Genomic DNA, 9,270 nt, shown 5'->3' on the forward strand with positions numbered 1-9,270 from the left:
TTTGGGCAGATATTCTTGATATGATCTGTTCCCAGACACTGATTACATACCGTCGATTGACTGTTGTGTTTTAGGCGTATGTGTTTGCCGTTTATAGTAACGGTGTAGGGTAGGCTCTAAACGTCAGCGGGTAGCTCCAATCTTACGTAGCGTATCCCATTTGCAATTTTCGGGTGTTCAGGGTATGAATTGCGATGCCAGTTACTTTGATGGGTACAGCCGAATTCAGTTAGTTTCTCCGATAGTTCATCATCAGTTATGTATTGCGGTACCCCGAATAGGCTTACCGTTAAAAAAGATCTTGATATGCCAAGTACGTCGCACGTCTCGTCATTAATAACGACTCCCGTTTCCAATAGAATGTTAGCATCGCTCCTATGATGAAAAGTAATATTCCAATAACCACATGATTTACAACAAGTAATAACCTTGTCCTTTCCAAGATCTTCAGTAATAGTACTCACGACATCTTTCAATTCAAAGTTGTTATCAAGAATACGCACACTACGCTCCTTTAAATTAAATATCGTTTCTGGTTTCGCTGAACCCATGTCAGGGATTGGTGTAGCGAACGTACGCCATAAGGCGTCGTTGCTTTGATGAAAATAACTTCAAAATAGTAGGAAAGTGTTATCGATGCTGGTCAGAAAGTTCATGAGATTAAATTTCAAGTTTACTTTTGAAATGTCTGCAATAACAGCAAATACGTCCAGAGAAAAAAACTTACAATAGTCGGAGTTAACATAAAAGCACGTCTCGTTTCTAGTGCTCCTATCTAGCGCTCTTATATTAGCATTTAATAGTTGAATTCATTGTTAGGAACTAGCCATTCATATTTCTCTTGTGTCACAAAAATACTTTTTAAGAAAAAGTCACCCAGGAAAGAACCTGGGCACGAAAACCAAACTACCAAACGACTGATCCGCTCTCAGCCCCAGTCCCCTTGCATCGGGACTGTGACTGTGTGATCATCGTCAGGTGTGCATCACCATTCCCGAAGGGAACAGATACTACACATGATCTTAGCCAAAAGGCCGAGAAGCGATCACAAAAATGTTGACAGATCAATCCTCAGGCTCAGGCCTATATGATTTAAAAATGCTACTAAACAGTAGAGGAAAAGCTAGGCCTAGGCATTTTAGCAACACATTTGCTTCAAACTTTGCATATCAATAACCAAATGTGTTTGAATGTCATAAGACTTAAGACTCTCGAGTTAACTGCTATCTTTGCCAAGTGATAACCAGTGACAGAGACCTGCCCTGGGTCCAAGTGGAATCCGAAATGAACGCAATTAGTTACTGCAGTTAAAGTAAATCGCATGCAAATGGGATGATTGCCCAACGTTAGTCTAATGACTATTGTAAATAGCCTAGGCCGAAGTTAGGGAAGTCAGTCAACTCGGTACAAAGCCAACTCGGTACATAACAACTCGGTACAAAACCGAGTTGGTAGGTAAAAGCTGTACCGAGTTGGTCACGACCAACTCGGTACACTTTTTTGTAATCGTTTTATATGACCAGAGTTTGTATTTCTTATGGGTCTTAAATTGTTATAAAAAACTGTTGGAATTTCTTAAAAAATAATTCTTTTAAATTGTTCAAAAATACTACGTTGGAATTTCTATGAGTTTAAAACGGGCTTCTGATAATTCATATGTAAAATATAGGATGGGAAAATAATTTTCAGTTTACAGTGAAAAAGACTTTATATTGCAGGATTTTGGAATATTCGGATTTTTAACGTGATGACTTTCATGATTTAACGGTATGTGAAAGGAACATACAGTAGGGTCAAGGCTAAGTATTTTTTTCTATATATTAGTATAATTTTTATGCCTAATTTGCAAAAGAGTTGTGACAATCTAGATAAGACTATAAGATATAAAAATTAATAACACAAAACTAAGAAGTTAATTCAGAATTTTCTCAAAATCGGTCCCGAACGTAAAATTTGTCGGTCCTAAATTTGGAGAACAAAAACCCTTCAAATGTTCTTAATTGATTCAAAAATTGTCCGAATTTTATCCAAACTTTACCATATTTACTACACATGTAAATCATTATTGCAGTGCTGTCGGAAGAATAGGAGAGAGTGGGTGGGTGGGCTTCTTTGATATTGTTAGATATTATGGGATCATCTGCTCTGCCCTCTTCTCGTTTAAATGCCTCAGCCACATCCATGCTCCCTAGTTGCAGACCTGGGGATAAAAATTAAAATTCATGAACACTGACTGGCAAAAACGGTAGGGCCATGACATTCCTCACAAGCTGATAGATATCATCTTTCTGGGTATACGCCGTCTGAAGGCCAACCTCCTGGATTTTTCTCCATACAGCTTGTTTACAGTGGACTCCCGGAAATGCTGCTCGAAGCGCCGTCCATACGGCGGCCTCAAAGTCGACCAGGAGCAAAGTCGAGAAAAGGAACCTGTAAAGCGAGAATAATGATGAAACTGCGTTTATTGTTGCTATACATTATGCCAGATATAAGTTCTGTGAAAAAGGACAGAAGAAAACGAATGGTGAAGAAACTCATCAAGCAGGGATGCCAATTTTTCTTAACAACATCTGTTTTGTTGACATTTTTTATAATTAAAATGCATGGTGTTTTTATTCATTTATTCACGTACAGATCATTTTTAATTAAAAAAAGGGGTTCTTTCGCTGTAATTATAACTGAAATTTCATTGATCTTTCTAAGATCTAAAATAAGATTTCAACAATTTTATTTAAATGAATGTTTTCTTTTGTTTCAACTAAAATCAAATATTTTGATTTAAATCACTACTTCCAAAAATCATTAAATATTAATAAGACTGATTGTAAACGGTGAACCCTGTGATTAAGTATATCATTTTTCGTCACAGAGATATTGAGTAACCCTAACCCCCTTCCCCCACCCCTCCCCGCCTGACAAGAAGGAGCTCAGCAGGCCTTTGCTTCTCTCTAAAGTGGTTGTCGATTCTTGCAAGGTTTGTTGGGTTGGGTTGAGACGGGGCAGGTCCTGCTCCTTCCAGTCGATCAGCCAGTACAGTTTCCACAATGCCGCCTGCTGGATTAAACAGCTGCCTCTCTGACATCGTCATTAAATCAGAGATGACGCTGGATACGATGTGCTCGCCTGGTCTCCCCGGATGACAATGTGAAATGACCCCATGTGAGAAATTTGGACCATGTTGGTACACCAATGCGTTACAATACGACTTCGCTGAGTAAACCTGAAATTGAATTTAATACATGTATAGCCGAACTTATAAAACAAAATACATGGACATAATCATTTGCAAATTTCGTGAAAACCGCTGCGAAGTCGAAAAACGTCATGGAAATTTCAAGCGCGTATCCAGCAGTCCAGGGCTTAAGTTTGGGAAAGGGGCCAAAATAAAATCAAAATAAAATAGCAAGGCCGTAGCAAGGAGTAACATGGCCTCGTGGTTCAGAATTATTTAACAGGGCCCCCCCGCATTGTATATAAAAGTTTCTTGTACGAACGAATATTTTCTCTTTGTTACTTTTTAGGACTATTTTGCAGCAAATTTATACTGAATTACATTTCGAAGTTCTGATGAGCATATTTTTTAATATTTTAGGGGAGAATTCTCGCAGAGTTGTTGGCCAGATGAGGAGTGAAGATAATTTTTTTTATTTATTTATTACTAATATTTTTTGGGGCGTGGGGGGCGGCGTTGTCGAAAAAAATATGTAACAATCTGACATGATATAATTACTGTTTTAAATTGTTATACAAATCCCGAATTTTCACTCACAATTTTGGGAATTTCTATGAAACTTTTGCCATGGGTGATTGCCCCCCCCCCCCACTCTTTTCAACTCTTCCTACTCGCGCCACTGTAAAGCACCCCAATAAATCACTAACCGCCAAGTAATCATGCCATCTCTTCGTTCTCTCAATGCGGTATCAGAGTAGCCAGTAAATTTCACCAATTTCCGCTGCCGCCACTGTGTAGCAATGAACTCTCGATGATTATGAACTGAACGTCATCGTTGGTCCGAGAAACATCATCTCGAATTACGGACTCTTCCACCTGGAGGACGTGTTCATAGCTAATTTCGAAATCGAGCGTATGCGCTAAGACTTGAGCGTCTCCATTCTATGGCGAAAAAATGAAAACAATAATAACATTAAAACAATGCCTTCAGTAAAAACTAACAATAAACTAATGGAGAAAGAAATTGTAAAACTGATTCCTAATTTTGAAAATTGAATTGAATTATAGTTGTTAAAAATTTGATCACCTTTCAGGGAATAAAATGACTCTATATCAATTGTTTTTCAAAATAATTCTTTAGGCCCTACAAGAATTGAAATTCAATGAAAAACAAATCTTCTCCACAGTTTCAAACCTTTCAAATTAAAGGCACACTCTCAGCTAGGAAATTGCTAAAACAAAAAATCTTGTCTCAACGTATTCCCCGATTAAAAAATAAAAACAATGCTGCCCTCTTCTCACAGCGGCAACATATTCATTTCTTTAATATGGCATTCTCATCCTTAGCTATAAACAGCATACGCAAATGGGTACAGTTACCACGAAGGGATCAGGTTTCCGAGATTCTAATCTGCCTCTCAGTGTTGCGTAACCTATAGGCACACTGTGTAATTGTACTGTGTGCTATTCGAGTTACGCAATTTTTCGATTTGCTCAGGGAACAGTGCATATTGTACTGCTGGGAAAACGCTATACCAGCTCGTAGGAGCAGGTAGTTGTTATGGAAAGAGTGATATGGTCCGTATGATCTCGTGCTGCCGATTTTTGTTGGAGAAATTGCTGGAGAAATAAAATGCGAATAGTTTCGTCGTGTAATTCTCTATAAACATGTGACTAAAACCAACAGGGGAAGAGGATAGGTAGGAGATAAACAGTGGAGGGACAGAGAGGATTAAGGGAAAGGGTAGGGAATAAACTGGAGAAGGACAATGACAGAAAATTGTGGAGAAAAATGGTGGAAAAAGCTATGAGAAAAGGAGTAATGGGGGAGGGGAGAAGGAGGGGGAATGAAGAAAAGTCAGTCATGTCCTTCCTGAATGTTGAACCCATGAGGTTGTAGGTGCGAAGGCGTAGCATCCACAACCTCTCTCTGCTGATTCGCATTAGCTCAGGACGGCTACCTAAGGATTCAATCCCCTGGGCCTATAGAGACATGTCATAAATGGTATGGTTGCATAGCTCCCAACTCTTGAGAAGGCAAATGCTGGTCCATGCCACGAATTGCCGTCCTGGGGGAGGGGTATATGGGGGGTGTCTCCCTCCCCTTTTGATTTTTTTTAATCCTGCTGATGCCTACATGTAAAATGGTGGCACCTAGAAAGGCTTTTGTCACCGACAATTTTCTGAGAAATATGCATTTTTTTTGGTGTGTAACATCAATAAATTGAATAGTAGGTGATATTTCATTCTTCCCCGTGGCATGAAAATGATGTTCGCTGCTCGCCCCAATGAAATGAAATATAGCCTAATTTGAGGTACAAATGATGATGTAAAGGAGGTTTTATACTCTATTATGCTAAATGCTAAAGAAATGATGGTTGCTAAGTCCAAATTTGATGCAATTTTTTTATGTATACTTGTCAAGTACAATGCAGGTTTTGGGATGCTTGCGCGGGTCAGGGTGTTGGGTGTTAGAATGCGGGTTCAACCCGCGAATTGTTGGTCAGTTGGGAGCTCTGTGGTTGGGAGGGTTAAAGTGTTCTCCAAAAAAAACCAAAAAGACGAATGACCTTTGGCACAGGGGTAAACTAGACTCCTCCAGCTGCCTTTACTACAAACATATGGTGGCTTCCACGCCAACTCTCGACCAGAGTATGCTGTATTGGCCCCAAATAAACCAGATATTCAAATATGGTTACCTTTGGTAAAAGTTTTGAAACTGGTTTGAATACCACCTTCCAGGAAATTTACCTCACTGGGACATTCAGGCATCTTATGCTTTCAATTAGAATGCCTTAGAACAATTTGGAAAGTAAAGACCTCTAGGAACATATTCAATATTCTAGCAATTATAGCATGCTAAATTGGGGACAATACTACATAGCGCACCTTGAAAATATCCTGTAACCTACTCTGGATAAACACTATCTAATATGGAAGAAATGCTTTGGTTATAGTATGAATATGGTCACTTGAACATTAAGAAATGCAAGTGAGATAGTGGTAAGTTTTCCCTGCTCATGGTTATTGTAGTTGAACTCAAAGTAAGAACTGTACAGATGCAATCAATGTGTTAAAAATAAAAACATTTTACAATAAGCAATACAAACAATAGAGAAGGGCAGTGTTCCAAATACAGAATGCAAGAACATATACCCAAATAAGGCTAGGAGATGCCATGCGTCCATTGTGGAACTTTCCATGATAAGTATAGCAGCTTTACATGCAAAAGAAACTTTGCCAAAACTTCAAAAGACCCTATAATGTCCCCTGCATTTCAAACATCTCCATCTGCCACTGGGCCCGACTGGGGTTATCATGAGAGCACTGGATGAACTGTTTTATCACTACTAGCTGCAAGTTACGAGTACCTCTTCAACACTCTATGACATCACAATATATGTTATGTTAAATTGATCTCACACAATACAAAATAAAGACAAATTATTCTGTCCCAAGAATAAATAACCCAAGATCAATGTCACATTAGAACTACTGGTATGACTGAACAAGCTACAGTAATTAAAAAGATCAGATATTGCTATCATGGAAAGCCAAATAGTGTACAATCAAGTATGTAGTGAAACCAATATTCAATCATTTACTTATTTAATATGACACAGTTGTAACTTTGATGACATCAATTATGTAGTTTACCTACACTATGAATGAACATGCAAATCAATGCTTAAATACTACAGAAAGGAGGATACATAACGCACTGAATGCAACAATCAATGTTTGACACCATGGAGAACATAAATTCTTATGATACATTGCACTAGCTTAGTAACTTCATTTTACTGAGACACCATGTTTGTTGTTGTCTGTTATGGTACAGGTTGTTCAATTGTCTTGAAGCCTTGTGTCCTTGATGTATGGTATTGAAATAAGCTGAGAAACTGCTTTGACATCAGCTAATTCCAAATTGTCCGTATCCATGTTAACAAAGTTCACTATGTAAATCCATAGCTTTCATTGGAGAACAAGAAATGTGACAATCATCTTACGTAAAGTAGAGAAGCACACATTTATTAATGATACAATCCAACACAAATACTTCCAGTTCCAACCCTTATATTTGCTTGCAAAACATCCATCATGCCATAACGCTATGCTGTGCTGTACTGTTCCTCTAAAGGATTTTCTGTACATCTGTAATATGAAATGAAAATGAAAAAAAGACATTTATGGCATTGTGTGAGGAAAGAAGTGTCACAAAGACATACCTGTTCAAATGATTTTGCAAGATATGATTTGATTTTCATTGCAAAAGAGACATTCAGGCTCATAGCCAAGGTAACTGGGTTGGAGCCAGCATAAATGTTATGTTTGTTTATTCACTGAGATTGTGACTTGCACTCATTGTAATAACTAAAAATTATTGTTCAAATCTGGGTGAAAGTAGACCCCTTAATGATGCCCCTAACATGTTAAACTAGAAATATACCTCCCACTCAAAATTGAACAAAAATGTCAATGTCTTTGCTGATATGAAACTATATGCACATGACAACCTGATCAGATAACAAATACAGTAAAGGCAGTTAAGAGTAACTATCTTTAAGCAGTGCAAGTACTGTACTGTATGTACAAATGATGCCACATCATCATGAAACATAAAAAGAAATCATAAAGAGAAAGAATAAATGTGCAATGTATGAACAGAAACTGCTTCAGACAGGTAGGTAGCACATTCTACAAGATTGGTAAATGTCTTTATTTTTCAGAGATACGGAAAAATACTACAGGTACTGTTATCATTAACTTGTGGGGTTTCAACATTTTTGGGTCCCTCACATTTACAGCCCTCCAGTGGCTGTATTAGCACCATATTGAGCACTACATGTCTATGTCATTAATATAGCATAATACAATAAATGAATAAATGTGTCCAATGTCCTAAATCTGGTTAGTCATATACAGTCCTACAGTAGTAGACTGCAGACCTAGTTAAAATGTAGACTTATTTACAGCATGGAATGGTTACAGTATGTACATCAAAAAATTACCACTTTCCACTGGGGTATAGCTGCTGGAGTGCATTGCTGCATCAGCCTCTGTTGGGCATAGCCTTTCGTGGAGGAACTGGTGTTATCTTTTCTGGTTGATCAGTTTGGATACCAACCTCTCGAGTTTCTTAATTTCTTAATATATAATATATCAGAATGCATACTGTACACATAGCAGGGAAGTGCTCATGAATATTTGAGTGCCAGGCAGATTGGACAGTAGTGTGATCCACACCCTGGGAGAGGGATTTCATGGGTGGGGTACCCCCCCCCCAAATGGACAAATTTTGCACATGAAGTATGCTTGTGTGGTGCTATATTCCTATTCTGTGCCATATATTCTCCCAGATTTTGGTTATGGTAAAACTTATTAAATTATCATCAAAAAGTGCTGGGCGAAAAAGGTTAAATACTGTTTGTACGGGGCGCCATTCAGAACTGCTGGGCGCAGCTGCCCAGTGTCAGCAAATCCCTGACATAAATTACTGAATACCACATTTTGCCCTTCACTAAATAGTCAACACTTTTCATAAATTTTGCAAACACAGAACAGTAATTACACTACTAGTTAATACAGAACTTTGCTTTTGGCAGCATAAATTTATCACATCTGCTTTATGATTAACAGTGTCAACTCTGCAAGTATCCAAGAATGGTTCATTTACTAATCTAGTGCAAACCTAAACTAGTGATGTGCAACAATTTCTATTATATTTCTTATTTCTATGTTAGCAGTATACACCTGCAGTATTATAACTCATCTACTAATATCTTACATACACTAAATGCCATAACGTTTGATGTTACAATGGCAATGTCCTAGTAGGCTTGCTCATACACTAATATGTCACCAAATTTCATCATGTTCAGGGATGCATAATTGCTTTCAAAAATATAGGTACGCTTTGCTTATTTCCAAGACTAAAAATTGCATGATCACATTATGTGTAGCGCTATGAAGCCTATGATGTCGTTTTATTTTGGCAAATGTCTTTAATTTCTACATCATGATGAAATTATCAATTATTGTAAGACGGACTCAAGACCCACCGGAATGGTGCGTCATGTCCGATGAAGCGCATATTT

The 9,270-nt window shown here is 37.9% G+C and overlaps 1 pseudogene; it reads right to left on the reverse strand.

Moving 5' to 3' along the window:
- Positions 1-831: 831 nt before the first annotated feature.
- LOC139957817 (U2 spliceosomal RNA) lies at positions 832-1,046 on the reverse strand (annotated as a pseudogene).
- Between the last annotated feature and the right edge of the window lie 8,224 nt (positions 1,047-9,270).

The sequence above is a fragment of the Apostichopus japonicus genome, chromosome 17 (genome assembly GCF_037975245.1).
Source record: "Apostichopus japonicus isolate 1M-3 chromosome 17, ASM3797524v1, whole genome shotgun sequence".
In the NCBI taxonomy this organism is placed as follows: Eukaryota; Metazoa; Echinodermata; class Holothuroidea; order Aspidochirotida; family Stichopodidae; genus Apostichopus; species Apostichopus japonicus.